The following is an 18,127-nucleotide window of genomic DNA, read 5'->3' on the forward strand; positions in this document are numbered from 1 at the left end:
GGGACGTGTTTGCGAGGCATGTCTGCCTGCCTGTCCTTTTCTCCCGTGGTTTGGCTGGATCCTTTGTTAAAGATTTCCAGCTCAGGGGCCAGCCTGGCTGGGAGCTTCTTCCTCTCTGCCGAACTCGCAGCCCCCCACCCCAGCCTCCTCCCAGCCCACTGACCTTCTACAAAGAATGTCACCAACAGCTGACAGCCAGGAGCTGCTCTGTAAGCCGTGTCCTCGTATAAATATGTATCCTGACTCCCAGCCGAGGTGAAGGCAATTTGAGATTGGACAGAGAAGAAGAGAACCCTGGAAAACTCATTAGCACCACCTCCAACCAAGCTTCATCTGGCCTCCTTTGGTGTCAGACCGAAACCGAAGCAAGAGGAAAACACCTTCCCTCTCTATCCTCCAGGGATGGACGTGAGAGGAGCCCACAGTGTGTACCCCACTTCCATTTCCCAGGCCTTGATTAAGACTTCTAGAGGCACTAAGCTCTGAAAAGGTGAGGCCATCTCCACCCCCGTGAGCAGTACAAATAAAATCAATACTAATTCACAAAGTAAATGTGAGGAAGTCCTTCAATACGTTTTTTCCCCCTGTGGTGACTACTTTGAAGTTTTATATTTTTTGAAATATCAATATGAAACTCTCACATTTTTCCCTCCTCCTTTGCTGGTTCCCTAGTGTGGGTTGGATCTGCATGCTGCTTTTATCTGTACGCAGCCTAGCTGAGCTGCTGGTGCCTGCCAGGCCTGCCTGTGCTGAGGCTACAGAGGTTGGTCCCAGGGCTGACCTTGAGGGCTTCAGGGGTCCTTCCATGGTGGGGAGGGTCACAGAGTCAGGTTCTTGCTTTGTATTGCGCAAGTATACTAGCTTGGGGCTGACGGGGCGGGGGGGGGGGGGGGGGCGGGGGAGTAAGTAGGAAGCAAAGAAGGCAGAGTCTGAGATGGGCACTGGGAGGGGGCATTTTCCTTGGCTAAGGTAGCCCCGCTTAAAAATATCAAACGAGTCAAATCAACAGATAGCTGCTGTGGTCCATATTTAGGCAAAAAACTAGTTGGGCTGGAGTCTTATTATGCCTGGGGAAGTAGTCCTGGGCTCTTCTGTCCTGGGGGTGGGTCAGGCAGTGGAATGGAATGGTCAAGTGTCCACTGTGGTGCTGCCCATCAGCTCGGGTACATTCCCTCCTCTACCCGACCCCCCCATTACAAATGGGCAAACTGAAGCCAAGGTCACTGCCCGGTGATGGAGGAGCCTGTCTCTCGAACTGGGTCAGTATTGAGGTTTTGCCTCACGGTGCCCCCAGGGCCCAGAGCCTAGGGCTCCTCATTTGTGACTTATATCATCACCTGACTCCTTCCGAGGTTGGAGGGAAAGGTGAGCAGCCTACAGGCGTTTATGTCAACTGCACAGTTAGCCCTACTAGGTGCTGTGCCTACAGGTATATGCTTCAGTGTATCGTCTCATCCACACAGCATCCCAGCAATGTGGGCTTTATGGGGCCCATTCTGCAGATGAGCTCAGAAAGGAAAAGAGACTTGCCCACGGTGACACAGAAAGCATTTGGTGGGGACTTTCTGCCCCCTGGAAGGGCAGCTGCATGAGTGCAGAGCCTGCTGGCTTCCGGCTATAACCCCAGGTCACAGCGCCTAGCGCAGTGACTGATGCATCATGGGCAAGCAATAAATATCTAGTAAAGAATGAATAAATGAACTTCTGGCCCCAAATCTGTGTTCTTTCCTGGTCTCCACCTCGCCCGGGGATCTGGGAGCTGAGAGGAGAGGCTCTGGGTGTTCCTGGTGGGCAGGACTCCCGGGGCAGTGCCAGGGAGAGCGCCCGGTGAGGCTTTGCAGCAGGGCCAGGGCGCACACAGGGAACCCTTGCCCTCACCCTTGTCCTGCACAGTCAGTCCCGGTGTCGTGCAGTCCCTGAGGATGCTGGAAGGAGTTCACCGCAGAATAAACACAGGGGCTACATGTCCAGTGATTCAGAAGATCCTGCTGTGCTGGCCTCCCTCTGCCCAAACCATGTTGTTGCCATGGCAACTAGCCTCACCAAGCCAGAGCTTGCTGAGGGCGTCTCAATTAACCCCTTCCTGGGTCCTCAGTTACACTTGGTTCACCCAGCCACATGTCCTGGGTTCCCATAACGCTGATGTCCATGGGCCATCAGAAGTGGCAGGGTGGCTCTGGGGGCAGAAGTGTAAGCTTCAGGGTCGGAGGGCCTGGGTTGAATCTTTGGGCCAGTTGTGTGAATTTGAACACACTAGCAAACCTTTCAGGCCTCAGTTTGCTCTTCTGCAAAATGGACACAGTGATGTGTTCCCTCACAGGGCTGTTGTAAGGGTTGGCTGAGGAATCACAGCAACACCAGCAGGTACTTGGCTCAGAGTGCGCTGCAGTGAGTGCTGGTCACAGGAGGAGTTGCTTGGCACACACAGCCAGTCCTCTCTCACCGCAGGGCCCCAAGCACATCAGGGGGAGGGCACACACGGTCACACACACACAGAGCAGTGATTCATCTGGAAAAAAGGAAGCCCACAGCCACTCAAACTGTACCAGGCCTGGAGTTGCCCTGGGAGATCCCTCAAACAGCCCATTTATTCACCGTGTACTCAAACCTCTCCAGCCTCCTTTGAGCTCTTGGGCTCCCAGAGTAGAAACCAAGACAGACAGAAGGAAGCTGGTGGAGAAGGTGTGCACAGAGATCTGGGCTGAGTGGGGTGAGGAGAAGATGGGACTGGGCTTGGATGTGCTAGAGGTCAACCTGGCAGCCTGTGGGTATGAGGCCACCTGCTGTCAACTCCATTGAGCAAAAAGGTCCCTAGGGGAGGCGACAGCAGAGAGTCGAGCAGACAAAGCATTATTAATGGCCACTGTTTATTGAGGGTCAGCCAGGGGCCAGAGTGATAAACACAAATAAGGCCACATTCCCCACACCCCCGGCTTAAAGCATGTTGATGGCTCCTCCCTGCTGTCATCATAGGACCCAAACCCTCACTATGGCCTGGCCCCTGCCCACCTCTCAGCTGGCTCACTGTGCTCCCAGACACTCAGCCCCCAACACACAGGCTTTTTATGGTTTTTGTTTTCAAAAAAACATGATTGGCCAGCCTCAGGGCTTTCGCCCACACAGGTGTTTCTACCTGGTATGCTCATGTACATCTTTCCCCAAATTATTTATTGTATTTTGTCAATTTTAAGATACACGCTTTAAAAAGCCAACTTGTTACTCTGAAATAATTTCAGACTAATAGACATTGCAAAAAACAGGACCAATAATTCCCATATTCCCGTCACTCAGGTTTTCCAAATGTTAGCTTTTTACTATATTGACTTTGATACCGGTGTACCAGGTACTAGCAGGGGTGGGCAAACTTTTTGACTCGAGGGCCACAATGGGTTCTTAAACTGGACCGGAGGGCCGGAACAAAAGCATGGATGGAGTGTTTGTGTGAACTAATATAAATTCAAAGTAAACATCATTACATAAAAGGGTACTTTTTTTTTTTTTTTTAGTTTTGTTCATTTCAAATGGGCCTGATCCGGCCCGTGGGCCATAGTTTGCCCACGGCTGTACTAGAGCCATCTCCAGTTATTCTACTAATGCCTTTTAGTAGCAAAAGAAGAATTTTCTGCTCAGTGTACTATGTAAATATCTTGTTTCTTTTCACCCACTGGTAGCACCTAGTTATGATTCTTGCCTAAAACAATATTACAGCAGTGGGCAGATGAGGGGTTTCCAATTCCATCATTTGTTCCTACATTTGTTCCTTGGCATCCCTTTGTGAAGGCCGAGTGTTCTTTTCTTCCCCATTCATTTGATTATTTGTGTGTTTATTTCTCAGATGGACTCATATATGATTCTTTTATTCTTTGGGTTATAATCTCTGACTCTCGTTATTTATTTCAGTGCTCAAGTTATGCCAGAATTGCCCAGTAGTAGAAACCCGTTGAATCTGGCTCTCATTCCTATTGACAACTCCCTATTATTTATTTATATATTTTTCAGCACATCGTCACTTTCTGGCGCAATAAACTGTCCCAGGCTCATCTGTACTTTCCTGAGGCAGCCCTGGCATTGACTGTTCTCCCAAAAGTGCCCGGGTTCCTTTTAGCGAAGAATGGTATTTAAAAACCAAGATCTAGAAACGAGGGTGCTCTGTGCTTCTGGGTAAGATGCGTCTTTTAAATCTTTGACGACAGGATGCATTTTACACACTATGGTCTCTAACAACTCCCCAGGTTGGCATCTGACTCTGCTCCTCCTGGCCACTCTTCCATTCAACCAGAATCAGAGCCCAGCAATGGGCACTTGGCCAGGACCCCTGCTCCACCGTTCTTGCCCTCCTCTCTGCCCTGTCCACATGGCCTACTTGCCCTGTCTCCCCTTTCTGTGGAACCAGAGCCTGGGAGAGTATCTGCTACCCACTCAGGGGTTTCACACCAGGCAAGCTTGCTGCAGGGTAAGGTGGATTTCTCTTGGGTTTCACCCTATTCTGATCTCTGCCATTACAGACCTTTCTTTGTTTTAAATTGGGCAGGAGATAGGAAACTCCTCTGGGGTTGACGGAAAGTTGAAAAGAGCTTTGAGTAAGCACAAAATAACACCTCTAAGGGTAAGAAGGCTCTGAGTCTTGAAGGAGTTTTCTTTCTCGGGTGTGACCTAAAACAATTGTGTTGACAATCAATAGTGTTTTAGAGTCATTGAAATGGATCACACCTAGTTATCCTTCAAAACCCGCTCACAAGACTACCTCATGAGCACTTTTCCTACATAACACGCATACAGTCGGTAGCAGACATTGGAGTCACTGTTGGTTAATATCTGTCTGAAGGCCCCACTAGCATATATCCTTGTCTGCCTCTCTTGTATTCATAGCTGTATCATCACTGCCTGGCACATCGTAGGTGCTCAATAAAAGTTTGTTGAAAGGACGATTGAGTTAATTTAGTCTTTTCAACAGGTGCAAAGCAGAGACGACTCTCCCTACTTTACAGATGGAGAAGCTGAGGTTCTAAGGTTTGTTCCATGTTGTTCTACCGGTAGGTGCTGAAATGGAGATTTAAACCTGGATTTGTTCAAATTCAACATCTGTGCCAAGTGTTTCAATGGACAAATGGTTTACGTGGGGAATTGAATTGACTTTTTATTCCCATGAGGAGCTTGGTCCCTGAATGCATGTCTAAATTCTTAGAAATTAGGGCAGCACAAATATGATCCAAGAGAGGGCACAGGACAGGGGCCGCTGCTGCAGAACTGGCCTCCAGGGGCCACACACACTCTGCTCATTCTTTGCCATATTCCCATTGGGTAGGCCTGGACTTCCTGTCCCCTTCTGGGAGGGCCACACAGAGGTCTGGGTCGGGGCTTAATCCCAGGCATTGGCCCTAACCCCCGCTCCCCCAGCTCTGTCTACTAGCCCCGGGCCCTGCCATGGTGCCTTCTACGGCAAAGAGCACACTGATCTTTATCATCCCATTTTACAGATGAGCACACTGAGGCCCAAGGAGCTTAAGCAATATGCCCAAGGTCAAGATTGGGAATTTGAACTTCTTGAGTGCAGCTTTATACCACAGCTCTCCACTACCTGAAATTCCACTCTCGGCTATCCATGCTCTCTCTGGAATGCACACACCTGAGAGATAGCCCTGAGACAACAGCAGCTCACTGTGGGGCTGGATGGAGCCAGCCAAACCCACCCAGATGCTTTCAGTGACTTCAGGCCTCACTCAAACCTCCTGAGTCTGAATCTTCAGCAAAAGATTGGAAGAGATGGAGGAGCTGGAGAGGTTCACAGGGGCCATTCTTCTTAATACATCTCCAGCACAGAGTGCCCAGGTGGGCCCTGTGCTGGGCACTGAAACATGTGGTAATGTGACTGGCAGTACAACCTCCTACTATAGGGGTGGGGAGGTGGGTTGAGATGGGGGCTGTCCAGCAATGAGGCAATGACCATGGCTGCTTGGAAGTCTTGTCTCAGGCCCAGCTTGCCCTCTGGGGTATGTGGTGTGGTAAGCAAAGGGTTGGAAGAATCAGCAGGAATAGAACCTGCTGAGAGATGCCTTTCACCTGTTCCCTCCCCTACATGCACTCCTGGGGAGGAGGTGTGGTAGCTGGTGGAAGCGGGAGGGAGGTATTCATGGCGGGCAGAATCTGGCCCTCAGCAGGCGGGGGTTAATTGCAGCCTGGCCACTGGCCTCCTGGAGGCCTCCAGGCCCAGCCCAGGGCTGCCTGAAGCCAGCACCGCCTCTGGCCTGTCCCCTCCCCTCCTCACTGCTCCAGGGCCAGCCCTGAGCTCACCTAGCGCACCAGATACATCCAGACCGGCAACCAGATTTCACAGGTGAGCAGGGTTGCATGTGACTTCAAAACACATCCCAGTGCTAGACAGGACTGGGGTTCCAGGTGGGAGAAATGTCAAGGGCAGCACCCCAGCCTGCAATTCCTAGGGGTCCAAGGCCCTTCCTTCAGGTATGGTGGGGAGTGGGCTCAAGTAACCCGAATGGAGAGGCGAATGTGTTCCATTCAAGGTGGCTTTAAAATGAACTCCTGGCCAGGAGGCCTGGCATGTTGTGCTCCCGGCTTAGGACACACAGATAGAGCTTACACAGAGCCTAACTACACACTCTCCTGCGACCCAAGGAATCTGCTTCCGGGCCTGTGCCTGCAGGTACTACGCATTCTCCAGAGGCTGTGTCAGCGCTGGGAGCACACCCAAGCCAGGCTCACATCTGCATGGTGTGCACACTCGCACACAGAGTGGAGCCCCAGCCCGCCCAGCTCTCTGAAGCAGGCCTCTAGGAGACCCCCACCACTGGGAAGGGAAATTACCAGCTGCTATTCAAATGGAGAGTGAGGCTTTCCTTCCCTTCCCTACGTCCTCTCCACACATACCTCACCCGCTCTGAAGTCACCCTGTAGGGAGTGTGGCTGCTGGAATAAGACCCCGGGGAGCTCGGTGACCACGTGGGGGCTTTCACCAGCCTCGCTCCTTTCTCTCTGGACAGACCCAGCACCTTGCAGTCAGCTGGGGCTGGCAGCCGCTCCGTGTTCCCGGCACACTCCTCTCTTCTCTGCTTGTTTGCCCACTACCCCACTACCCCACTCCCTCCTCCTCTTCCTCTTCTCCCCGCTCCTCCAACCTCCGATTTGGAAGGACAGCTGTGTCCAGCTAACTGCACCCCCTCTCTTACATCCAATTCCAAAATCCTGAGTAAATGTTGTCAGTGGAGACTAGGGAGGGAACCCAAGCTAAACATCCTTCTCCCCTCCTTTCCCAACGTTCTCCTTGGCACCAGCATGTTAACCCCTTTTCCGTACAAGAAACCCACAGACTCAGAAATTCATGACAGTCCTGATAGAGGAAAAGGCCTGGCAAAGTTCACTCAACAGGTATTTATTGAGCACCTACTGTGCGCCAGGCGCTGGGGAGACAGCTGTGAACAAATGCGAGGAAGTCTTTGCTCTCATGGAGGCACTGACTATGGAGGCCCTCCTTGGGGACCTTTGTGCCTTTCCCCCTCCGTTGATGGTGAACAGTTGTCCCTGGCCCCACCCCCAGGAGCCTGGGGCACAGAGACAGGATTTAATGCTGCTCCGTGAACATTTGTTTCCTATAGAGCCCCTTTTAGGCTGGGCCTTGTCCTCCACCTGTTCCGGAGCCTCTGGGCTTTTTTTCTGGGCAGCTGTCTCGAGGAGCCCCCTTCTTTCTGCCTTGTCTTCCGTTCTTTCTCCCCTATCTTTGGCCACTGGCCATGGTCTCTGTCCTGGCTGGCCCTCCCAGCTGGGATAGTCAGATTCTGAAGGCGTGGTGGAGAGGTACTGGCCTCTGGATATTTTAAAGCTGTCCAGGGCTTCCTGATGCAATTCCAGGTTGAGATCTTGGCTCCACTGTCCAACGGGGAAGGCCTGAGGACATCCCCCCCTACCCCCCCAGTTTTCACTTAGGCTGTGAAGCACTAAGTGGTAGGTCTAGAGGCGTCTGAGTAAGACTGGGCACCTCAAAACCAGGTCAGAGAACACAGGACTGAGCCCAGCAGATCCAGAGGTGGGCATCCAGATGTGGGGCTGATATTCACTCTGGGAGGGTCGTAAGAGGCGGAACCCTGAAGGCTCCAGAAGGCTCCTGGGACAGAGCCAGGTTTGCTGAGGTCAAGGATGAGAATGTGGAAGAGTAAAAGAATGGGGCAGCTCTATATACTTTCTCTCTTTTCCTTCTTAAATTCTACTCATCTTTCAAGGCACAGTTCAAATGTTACCCCTTCCAGGAAGCCTTTCTTGATTGCCCAGATGAAAACCTACCAATCAGTTCCTCAGATTTCCATTGGATTCACTTTGTATACTTGAATCATCAAACTTAGATTTAGAAATAACCTTGAAATTGGCGAAATCTCTACTTCAGGCAAGCCCACATGTACATCTCATACACGGGTATATCTTGCCTTGGGGACAGAGCCCCAAATATTTGAGCCACCTGCAGATATAGGAGCACAGTTCCTTTGGTCACAGCATTCTTACGGAGTGGGGGTGCAGGGAGTGGCAGGGCTTGGAGCTCCTGGATGACTTGGGCCCCTCCAACCCCCAGCCCAGTGCCAGGACTCTCACTGCTTGAGGGCTTTCAGCCAGGGGAACCAGGTGACAGTTTGTCCCATACCAAGGGACTGGATGCTTCGCCCAGGAAACCTACAGCATGAGACGGGGCGAAAGCTCTCTTTATGGATGTGGGGGCTGGATTAGGGCCCAGCCTTGAAAGATTTGTGGAGCTTCTTCTCCCCACATGCAAGATGAGGAAAAACACAACGAAAATAAGTAGGGCAGCCCAATAAAGATTCTGATTTTCCCCGTGATAACCTTTTCCCTTTTTAAATATCACATTCTAAAAAAATGTTTTTCTCACTTTTTTTTTGGTGTCTTGCTTTGCTGGTGACCTTAGCAGCGAGTGTTACTTTGTGTGTTGAGAAATCCAGCTTTGCATGTTGTGTGTGTGTGCACAGGCTTCCACGCATGGGTTACATATGCACAGAGCATGTCTACACACCTTACATCATATCACATCGACTAGTGGTTCTTAACCAGGGGTGTACCTCGGGAAGAGGTAGGGAATACAAAATCCCAGTGCTCAGGATGCCCCTCCCCAGTTTAAATGAAAAAGAATGTCTGGGCCCTGGCTGGTTTGGCTCCGTGGATAGAGTGTTGGCCTGTGGACCAAAGGGTCCCGGGTTTGATTCCAGTCAAGGGCACATGCCCGGGGTTGCAGGCTCAATCCCCAATAGGGGATGTGCAGGAGGCAGCCAATCAATGATTCTCTCCCATCATTGATGTTTCTATCTCTCTCCCCCTCTCTTCCTCTCTGAAATCAATAAAAATGTATTTTAAAAAATAAAAATTTGACACTTAAAAAGAAAGAAAGAAAGAAAAAGAAAGTCTGAGGTAGGACCCAGGTGTTAGTAGCTTGCAAATCTCCGCAGGTGATTCCAAAGGGCCCTCCCTCGGAGAAGCGGAGAAGCGCGGATGGAGGCCGTGGCCTGGAGGCATTGTTCTCACCTGCAGAGTGAGACCAATGGACAACGCCCTATCCGGGAGTCCCACCCAATTCTTTGGAAATGCTTTGAGTGCAAAGGACGTGTCCGTGTCTGGGAAGGAGAGGAAGAATTACGCTCTCTGGGGAGAGGCCAGGCCCCCTCTTTAGAGGTGGACATGTCCTGGAGTTCTGAGCATCCATAGCGCCACAGCTGCTTCTCTTTTTACGATGGGTATAAACCAAGGGGACTCCTGCCCACCTCCCATAGGAGCAGACAGCTGCTGGTCTGAGCTGCTGGGGAGCCAGGATTAGGGAGGGATTAGTGCGCGTTGTTTAGAGGGGCTCTGGAGTCTTACAGACAGCTCAGGAGTCTGAGGTCCAAAGATAGCAAATTGTCAGAGGAGCAGACAAGATGGTGTGGAAGGGAGGGGGCGAGGAGGGAGAGGGGCAGTTGGCAAGCTGATGCTTGGGCCATGAGAACTTCATTTATTAATTACTAATTTTTTAAAAAGTTTAATTACAGCCCTGGCCCAGTGGCTCAGTTGATTGGAGCGTTATCCCATACCCCAAAGGGTTCCTGATCAGGGAACATACCTAGTTGCCGGTATAGGAAGCAGCTAATCAATGTTTCTCTCTCGCGCCCTCTCCCTCTCTCTCTAAGGACAAAAAAAAGTTTAATTATAAAACTAAAATATCCTTATAAACTGTTGTTTTTATTATTTAAAAAAATCTTGAGTTTGCTGCACGTACTATTTTGAAACTTGCTTTTTAAAGAGACACCTCTGTGCCTGTTGGTAAGTCAGGGCTGTCATTCCTCTGACAGCTGCAAGAGCTCCCATCGCCTGTCAGGACCGATGAGAATGCCGCAGTCAGCATCCTCGCTCACGTATTACTCGGGGTGCTTTCCTAAAAGTGGAGTAGTTAGCTCTGAGAGTATGTGCACTCCTAAATGGGCTGGATTTATCCAGTCCCTCCCCCCACCCCAAAGCGTTACAGTCCCACCAGCGCCACCCTCTTCCTCACAACCTCATCACACTCAGTATCAGGAATCCTTTACAGGTCCCCTGAGCCCCATGTAAATGGGGCGGGTAAACAGAGCTTAAAGAAAATGCAGGCCATGAGGCCTGGGCAGCCTCCAGTTCCCTCTTTCCCAGGTGAGATAAACAAGCAGGTGAGACAGTGTGAAGGGAAAGGGGAGGGGATTCCATCAACAACATGGAAGGGAGATGCAGGCTGGGGCTGCCACCCCTGAGATGGTCCTGGGAAGGGGTGCAGTGACAGGAGGGGGCGTGAAGGGGTGTTCTGTGCCAGCACCTTGCCTGGGCCCATCCTCAAACCTCACCGTCCACGGCAAGGGAGAGTATGTTCCCTGTAGCTTTACAGGAGAGGGCGGGAATGACTTGTCCTGGAAACCCAGCAGCCCACAGTATCTTCTACACCGTCTGGCCACTTGCCTATTTCAATGTTGGATCAGGAACATCCTTCCAGGGCAGGTGCACATACAGCTATCTCCTGTGCCCTCTCCCTGCACCTCGCCGGAATGCATGAAGCTGCAGAGCCCTGGCCCACGGTTCCTAATCACTTGATGACATCTCTGTGTCAATCAGGCTTCTAGAAACTGCGTGTGCAGGAACCTTGCCCCTGTGCTCTCCTTGAAAACCTGAAACAGAATGCCCCGCGTCAATATTTGTCAATTCCTGTTGACTCAAGACCAGACTGACTGGGTGTGGCCCAGGCTTCACCGAGGGCCCCAACCTTGAGAAAGGGCCGGGGCTCTGAGCTCCAGGCTGAGAAGCTGAGAGAAGTGAGAGTGACTAGAAAGTGAAAGTAAAGTGAGGGAGGAAAGAACCCTGAGGGTGTAGGCTGGGGAGGAGGGGCCGGGCCAAGAGTTCATTCAAGCCAGTCTAGTGAGGCAGTCTAGCGCGGGGGTGCTGAGAGGCTGGGTGGGGGCGAGCGGAAAAAGAGAGAAAATGTGTTTTGTAATTAGTCATCGCCCCCTGGGGTGATGCTGGGAGTTTTCACCGGAGGTGGGTAGACCAGATTTGCAAAATGACAAACTGGCTAACCACCCGCCTGGCCACGGTGGGGCTTCCGGCCCCGGTGGCAGAACTAGAGCTTTCTAGTTTTTTCTCTGTCCCGCCCCCACTATAGTCAAGATTCTGCCAAAGAATGGAAATGGAAGGGGAAGGCCTCTAAGAAAAGGCTTCTCCAGAGGCCAAACCTACCTTCCTGACTTCCTCGACTGGCCTCTCCTCTCCGCTTGTTCTTAGGGTTGGGGATGGGCACAGTGGGGACTGCCACTTGGAAAAGGCTCAGAAATGGAAAATCTTCACCTACTTGCCCCGACATCCTGGGGATGGGGAATCTGGGTGAAAGCCCCTTCCCTCCCTTCCTGCTAAAGGAAGCAGCAAAGGGGTTGGAGCACATCGCGGCCTCACTGGACTGGCTCATTCTGTGCTTAGGAAAGTGGAGGACCGCTCCCCCCCATATCCCCCAACTCCTGGGGATGCTGGAATCAAATGTTAGGACAGCCCTGGCCGGTGTTGCTAAGTGGTTAGAACACTCCTTCACGCACCAAACGGTCATGGGTTTGATTCCAGGTCAAGGGCATGTACCTGGGTTGTAGGTTCAATCCCCAGCCCTGGTTGGGGCGAGAGACGGAGGCAACCAATCCATGTGTTTCTCTCCCTCACATTGATGTCTCTCTGTCTTCCTCCCTCTCACTCTCTCTAAAAATCAATGGAAAAAATATTCTTGGATGAGGATTAACAAAAAAATAAATAAATAAGAAGTAAATAAAAACATGTTCTGACAGAGACCCCTGTCCTTCTCATACATAAAGGGCTTGACTCTTGTTTTCCATAGCAGTGGTTTTCAAACTTTAAAAACATGACCCACAGTAAGAAATACATTTCATATCTCAGCCCCATACTCAGATGATTATTTACATGTGCAAAACCACAAATTTTACGAAGGTATCATTCTTTTTTTACCAGCTGTAACTTGCACTTAGATGTTTTTCATTCTATTCCTTTTTTTAAAAAAAATCTGGTGCAATCCACTCAATTGATGTCATGTCTCACAATTGGAAAGAACACTGCTCTGGGGCCCTCGATTCTTCACTCTACGGGGTCTTCAACCCCTAAAAGCTGGGAGCTGGCCCCAAAGTTCCTGATGAGCTTCTCCCTGCATGTTCTTCTTAGGACTACACCCCACACCAGTCCTGTAGTCCTAAAAGTCACCCCCGTCATCAGGTTAGCACATCCAGTCCAATCAGACTTCCTCTGATCCTCACAGACCCTCAGGGACCTCCAGGGTAGGTGCACGGAGCCCCTGGCAAACTGTCTGAGATCGAGTAGCACGTCAGGAGGCCCACCGGCTCTTGTGCTTTGGGCTGCGAGAATCCTGAACGAATAAAATTCAAACAACTTAAACAATGAGGCGTTAATAAATTCACACACCAGGAAGCCCAGACGTAGGTGGTTCCAGAGTTGGGTAATTAAGGGATCACATGGCCTTCTGTTTATTTCCCTATTGTCATCCCCCAACCTTTGGAAATGTCCTTCTCTACCTTAGCCTCAAGGTGACCAGAGTCAAGAGTTCTCTAAGGGGCTTTGTGGGTGGCAGGGGAAGGGAAGGGTGGAGGCCGGGTTTAGCCAGCGGGGTGAGTGAGTGAGTCACTGGGTGGCTGGGCCCCTGCAGCTACGTACTGACAGGCTGCAGCACCCACTGCCCGCCCGGACTGTGTCTGGGCAGAAATGGGCATGTCTGCTTTGCAATGGGCTTGCAGTGGTGCTCGGATAACCCTGTGAATCAGGAAGGCCAGAAATGCTTATTACCCCTTTTCTCTCCACAAATCACAGGCCCCCCAAGTGGACGTGACTCCTGTCCTCACCTACAGACCCAGGCCTGAGCAGAGCAGAGAACCGGAATCCCGTCTGCTGCTGGCGCTGGATTCCCTGGAGCAGGACGGGCCCATCAGGGATGGAAGAAGCTCTCCGATGGCCCCTTCCACTTCGGGCTTTTTCTAAGTCCTATATCCAGATGCCTCATGCTGGCTCCTTCTGTCCACAGGGCCGTCGGTCTGCTGGTTTCCCAGGAAGAGCTGGGAGGCAGGCCTGGTGGTGGCAGAGTTTCCCATAGCGTTTCAGTCTTTGGTAGCATCTGAAATCATAGACTTAGCCATGATCTGGGACCGTGTGTGAGCTGGAAGGAACCTGAGAGCAATAACCTAATTTCATAGATGTGGATACTCAGGCCCAGAGAATGGGAGTGACTTGCCCAAGGTCACGCAGCTGGTCAGCAGCAGAGGCATGAGCTAAGGCCCTTTGCCCTCCAAGTCCCCACTCTGTCACCATTGCCACCTGCCTGGCACCCATCGGTTGCCCTCTAGTTGGCTCCACCCCCTACTCTCTGAACCCAGGACCAAGACTAGGCAGCAACTCTGAAATGTGGGACTGCTCACCCCAGGCTTCCCCTGCCAGTAGGGGAAGGCCCTGCATCTCTATCCCAAAATGGTTTACTTGTCTCCAGCTAAACATAGCAAAAGGATGGAGTAAGCATCCACATAGCAGCCCTGGGATGATAAATTGGCCCTTCAGAAGCAAGTCCTACCTTTCCCCAAGGGGAGCAGGGCTTGGCAGGCTCTGGGAAGAATTTGCTCCAAGAACTGATGCTAGGGAGGGTGTGGTGCCAGCATGCGTGGGAGCTCTGCCTGTGGGCAGGGAGGGGGGGCCCCGCCAGGGTGCAGGCTGGTGTAGGTGTAAATGTGTGTGTGCAGGAAGAGGGTGGGTGGTGTAGACATGCAGGAAATACTGGACTGGGAGTTGGGATGTCAGGGTTCTCTCTGCTACGTGGCAGCCCCATGACCTTGGAATTGAATCTCCCAGAGCCTCAGTTTTCCCAGCTGCCAGATGGGGATGCTAAGAATCTCATTCATGGGGTTGTTTAAGGAAGATCCAAACCAATAGACGTGAGTGCTTTCCCAGAACAAAGCATGAGGGCTGCTCCAGGGGTGGGGAGTGGGGCGAGTTGTGCTGCCCCCGTGGGCTCTCTCTGGACTGAGGTGTCAGCAGCGCTTGGTCTGGGTAGGAAAGGGACCCGCAGAGCAGCTCCATGCCCCTTGCCTGTGACTTCCTTTCCTGCTTCCTTGGCTGCCCAAGGCAGCACTAAATCAGGTCACCACTTGTCTTTCCTTGCAGTAGCTGTCAATGCACACAGCTCCTGCCCAGCTCCCAATCCAGGTCATCGCTCCCGCACCCTCCCTCCCACAGCAGTCAAGGAGACAGCCGCTCAGTGCTTTTGTTCTTGAGTGCTGTTTATTAGGCCCTGGCTGTGTGCCTGACACCGGGTCTACTCCTCTAAGGAGAAATAACAGGCACCCTTCGCGGCATGCGATACCCCAGGCTCCAGCACGAGATCCTCTCTGTTAGGGGGATATGATCACTTCTGTTTTATCCGTGAGGAGACTGAGGCTCCGAAAAGGTAAGTATCTCAATCAAGGTCACTCAGCTGGCAAGTGCAAAGCCAAGCCTGGGAGTTGGGATGTCAGGGTTCTCCCTGCTACATGGCAGCCCTAGGTCTGTGTGACTCCAGAGCCTGGCCTTCTAATGCCCGAGGTCCTGTGACTAGAGGACTGGAGGCAGAAGACGCGAGCGGGAGCTGGGGACCAGAGTCCCTCTGGGAGTAGGCGAGGTCTGAGGGGAGAGAGGCGGGGAAAGGCCTTCAATGTGATGGAGAAGCACACACACTCACCCAGACACATATCACACATACAAAACCAGATATGCAACATCCAGGCACATACAACATATACACATATACAGCACACAGAGACACAAACCCAGAGATACAACATCCAGACACACACACAGGGATAGACGACACACACAGATGGGCAACACAGATCTCTCTCTCCCTCCCTCCCTCTACCTCTACCTGTCTCTCTCTCTCTCTCTCTCTCTCTCTCTCTCTCTCTCTCTCTCTCTCCTCTCGCTCTCTCTTTCTCTCTCTCTCTCTCACACACACACAAACACACACATAAAAGACACACACAGAGACTCAGCTGCACACAAAAGACACACAGACCCAGAAATGCACACCCATGTTGACACACATCAGAGACACACAGACCCAGTGACACTCAGCCGCACAGACTTGCTCACATGACAGCACTCAGACACCCACCCACACATCCCGGGGGGAAGGAAGGAAAGCCAGGACCGCCTCATTTCCTGGCCTCCTCCTCAGAGGCGCAGGGAAAAGCCTTCCCCAGAACTGCTGAGTCAGCAGCGGGTGACAAATGAGCCTCCAGCGCAGGCTCGGGCACGAGCACTTAGCAGAGCACTTAGCATTCGGAGCGCGTTCCCGGTCCTGCCAGGCCAGCCATGGGCACGAGGAGGGGGCAGGGGGGCAGGGGACAGGAGGCCGGCCCGCCCGCTGCCTGTCAGGGGAGGCCCTAGGGAGGAAGTGACTCACTTTGACTTTGCAAACGCTGGACTTCGCAGCCCAAGGTCATGCAGCAGGCGTTGCCAGCCTGCTTCCCGCAGAGAGGTGGGGTGGGCTCTGGCTGGTGCTGGACTAGCCAGCCTGAGAGGGGCTGGACGCAGCGGGGACCCAGGCGGGGGCTGGCCCTCCCCACGGACAACAGAAACTGTGAGAGGGAGATCTGTGTGTGCTGCCCATCTCCAAAATGCCTAGGGCGGGCTCAGGGGTCTGAGTCTGGGGGTGTGGAAGGAGGTGATCCTTGGGGTCCTTCATAAACACTCTTCTCCATCCTTAAGGCTCGCACTGAGATCTATGGAAAGGGGCCATCGAGACACACCTGGGTGGCCATAGCGCCTGCTGGCCTGGCTCTTCTGCCCCGCGGCCCCCCTAATTTATTCTTCAGGGAGAAGAAACCAGTGAGAACTTTTCAAGGCATCAATCACAGGATTTCCTCCAATAGCCTCCCACCCCATGGTAGGTAACATCTTCCAAATGGGCCGCCCTTGACCACGAAAGGAGGAGGACAGCCCAAGCCAGTTTGGCTCAGTGGACAGAGCGTCCGCCTGCAGACTGAAGTGTCCCAGGTTTGATTCCAGTCAAGGGCACATGTCTGGTTGCGGGCTCAGTCCCCAGTAGGGGGCGTGCAGGAGGCAGCCAGTCGATGGTTCTACCTCATCACTGATGTTTCTCTCTCTCACTCTCTCCATTCCTCTCTGAAATCAATTTAAACAAATATTTTTTAAAAAAGAACTTACAGAAGATAAGTAGCAAAATGCTTCACATTAAAAAAAAAAAAATGACACCAGGACAACACGTGTGAACCAGGGCTGCCGCAGGCCCTCAGCCCTACATCGGGCTTGTCCCCACCTCAGACCTTTGTCCTCACCCCCATCTTGGCATTGCCAGCCCTCCCCCCAGCATGCCACTTTCTCAGCGAGACGGTCCCACTGCCATTCTCCACACAGTAACTGCTGTACCTCCTTCAGAGCATTCCCTGCTCTCTGGGCTTCTTTGTTTGTCTAGTCCTTTTTTTTCTGTCCACGCTCCTCCCTCCATAAAAGACTTTTTCTGTTTTGTGTGACCCTGCTGTGTCCCCAGTACCAAGAATGGTGCTCAGTAACATTGACGATGTGGGTGCACAGAGGAGGGGCAGGCCTGAAGGGAACACAGAGGGCAGCCTTGGGGAGACGCAGGGAGGCGAGGGACAGGGCCTGCGATGAGCGTTTGCGTGCAGGTCTGGACAGGAGCTCAGGGGAAGCCACTGTGCCTGGGACCAGCACAGAGGCTCAGGAATCCAGACCAGGCTGAGAATCCCCGCCCTCTCGCCCTCTCCGCTGCTAGCTCTGTCCTTCGGCTGGTTATTTACTGGATGGAAAATGAGAATGAATGCCACCTCTCTCCTGAGGGCCTCGGTCTCCTCCCAGAGGCCACTTCTTCTCCATGCCAGCTCCTCAGCTCACTGGGCGCTGCAGGGGAGCCCCGAGGTGGAGAATCCTTCCCTTAGGAGCGTCTTGGAGGTGCCAGCCATGTTTCCACCCCAGGTCCTGCCAGGCCCCTGCCTCAGTGTCCTCCTAGGTCAGTGATGGCGAACCTATGACACGCGTGCCAGAGGTGACACGCGAACTCATTTTTTGGGTTGATTTTTCTTTGTTAAATGGCATTTGAATATATAAAATAAATATCAAAAATATAAGTCTTTGTTTTACTCTGGTTGCAAATATCAAAAAATTTCTATATGTGACACGGCACCAGAGTTAAGTTAGGGTTTTTCAAAACGCTGACACGCCGAGCTCAAAAGGTTCGCCATGACTGTCCTAGGTGGACAGGGATTGAGCAGGGATGCACTGCTCCAAGGTGGACCTCGGGGAACAGTAGGGAAATAGAAACACTACGAAGTGTTCGTGTCCTGGCTCTGTGGCGCCGGTCACCTCTGAGCTGGAGATGCTTTTGCTTTCATTTCTCCTGTCTTCTCCATGCCCCCTGTCCCGGAGGGAGTGTCCTGTAAGATAATAATCAGGATGGTGCGTTAGAAAGTAGCTTCGTTTGGGAGATATGCTCATGGAGGGTGGGAACAGGGGGAGGGTAGAATACAGAAAGCTGCCAAACCCCTTCTCCCCAGGCCCAGAAGGC

This window comes from Myotis daubentonii, chromosome 1, assembly GCF_963259705.1.
Source record: "Myotis daubentonii chromosome 1, mMyoDau2.1, whole genome shotgun sequence".
NCBI classification, from domain to species: domain Eukaryota; kingdom Metazoa; phylum Chordata; class Mammalia; order Chiroptera; family Vespertilionidae; genus Myotis; species Myotis daubentonii.